General features: G+C 40.3%; 1 protein-coding gene across 22 annotated transcripts in view; it reads right to left on the bottom strand.

Annotated features, from left to right (window-relative positions):
• rg (A kinase anchor protein rugose) overlaps positions 1–2,500 on the bottom strand; it is a 1,000,951-nt gene that overhangs the window by 218,314 nt on the left and 780,137 nt on the right. The gene's annotated exons all lie outside the window — the stretch shown is intronic.

Raw genomic sequence — 2,500 nt, 5'->3', positions numbered from 1 at the left:
TCATACACACACACACACACACACACACACATATATGTGTGTGTGTGTGTGTGTGTTTGTCATTTCGAAACTGTGGCCTCTTTTTCAATAAATCTATATGTATACAGACACACATATATGTATATACATATTTTGATATATATGCATATGTGTATGTTTATATATACACACACACATATCTTATATATATACACACACAGATATCTTATACACACACACACACACACACACACACACACACACACACACACACACACACACACACACACACACACACACACACACACACACACATACACACACACACACATATATATATATATAAATATATATTTATATATGCATACACATACATATACACTTACACCAATAAAACCCTCCTTCTCTCTATTTCATTATCTTCCTCCTCCACCCCCCCCCCCTTCCTAGAACGCGGAGGCACAAAGCTCTCGCACAGAGGCCATAATACGGTGGTTGAGATGGGTGAGGAGGGTGAAGGAAGGTAAGGAGGGGGGGTGGGGGGAGATCTCACAGCTTCCCGGCCTCATGCTGATAAAACTCGAGCGCCACTAAAAGCTTCATCATGTTCCTGGTCTTGTTATGAGCCGCCTTCGGTAATCCGCTCCCAATGAAAGGAATCTTATAAGGACTAATTTCCCTCCCGCTAACATCCTAAAAGTGTCGTAATGAACACCGTTCTTAATGGTCTGGTAAGAGAGAGGGCCGAGTCGTCTCCTTTAAGGACCTGCGAGATAAAACACACACACACACACACACACACACACACACACACACACACACACACACACACACACACACACACACACACACACACACACACACACACACGCACACAATCAGGCTTAAAAAAGGTCCTTTCTCCTCCACAATCACATGAATCAAGCCCACTGTGCGCTAGTTCCTGGAATGGAAGTCTATGGACCGTTGAATATATAAACATAACCATATATGTACTTAACTCACGATAGAGTAATAAAACGTGATAATAATAATAAAAAAACGACGCCTGTGATGAGATTTCATGTCTAAAATACGACTAATTCATATGGCAATGCAAATATATTGAAAAAATGATATCTAATGTATTGTGAAAGTTGTCTCGTCCCTAATTTTTGAGAGGATTTTTTTTTCAAAACATTTAAATAACCAAAACCAATTAACTTTCAGCTCAGATATTTGACTTGAATCATATTTAGGTTACACTAACGCTGCAATGACATCTCAAAACGAAGGAAATAAAAAAAAAGAAAATACAATGAATATGACAAACCAAGAGTAAAAAAAAAAAATCTAATAACAATAACAACGACAAGAACGACCATCAACGACAGCAAAACAAACAAACGAATAAACAAAGCAGCCAAACAAAGGAGCCCGTTGATGAACCCTTCGCAGCGTTACTCCTCCTGACCTTTTGGCGCCCCCTTTCCGTGCTGAATATTCATGCAAGGAGCCGTGGGAAGCCTCTCTTTATGATGCAACAACATTACAGAAAGAAAAAAAAAACAAAAACAAGAGGAGATGAAACAGAGGATCCATGATTCCCATTCTAACGCGCGGCCGGAGTCCTCGGCGGCGGTTCCAGGCCGTCTGGACTCCGGTCATTACCTCGAGGTTGCGTGGATAACATGGGGGTTTAATTACAGTGGGATATTATTTATCATGTTTTTTTGTTTTTTTTCTTTTTTTTAATCTGACTGTTGGGATCTATCCCAAGGACTACTGAAGCTTTGTATATCTGAGGATTATCGAAAGTGTGGGTAGATGTAAAAATAAATAAATAAAAATCCTGTAAAAAAGGATAAGAGGAAATGATTTTTACCGATTCAAAATATCAGAATCGTTACTCGTAATATCAGTCGGTCTGTCATTATTAAATCTTAAAGTATGTTACATTTCCCTTCCTCATCGAACACAAAATACCAGTCAATAACCGAGTCGATTCTTCTTGATCAGCATTGGCACCACCCACAAGAATGCATCATCTATCCCCACGTAGACGTTATATCTAAATCAACTTTCTATTCTAGTGTTATTGTGCGTTTTTAAAATCAGTCAGTGTTTTATTCATATGTTTATCTACATCCTAGATGACATTAACACAGCATGCACGCCATTAATTAACAAAACGTTAGTAATATGCACAATAATACCAAAACACCATCGTCGTCACCACGTCACCATCTTAATAAACTCAAACCAGCATCATCGTCACCACCACCACAACACCCCCCCACCCACCACCCCTCCTCCTGCGTACAAACGAGGAGGATGCCTTAGTGTATTCAGTTCCCTGGCGTTGGGAGGCCGCGCACGCCTCGTCAGCACGTGGGTCACACTGCAAATGCAAAAACGTTGCCGCGTTTGGGTCATTGGTAAAACTCTTGTGTGGCGACGAGAAAAAGGCTTTTGCAAACGAGTCTTTCTCTCTTTTTCTCTTTCTCTTTATCTCTCTCTCTCTCTCTCTCTCTCTCTCTCT

The sequence above is a fragment of the Penaeus japonicus genome, unplaced genomic scaffold (genome assembly GCF_977035675.1).
Source record: "Penaeus japonicus unplaced genomic scaffold, GWHDUDI00000001_assembly GWHDUDI00000004, whole genome shotgun sequence".
NCBI classification, from domain to species: domain Eukaryota; kingdom Metazoa; phylum Arthropoda; class Malacostraca; order Decapoda; family Penaeidae; genus Penaeus; species Penaeus japonicus.
This window is presented reverse-complemented; position numbering and strand designations above follow the sequence as displayed.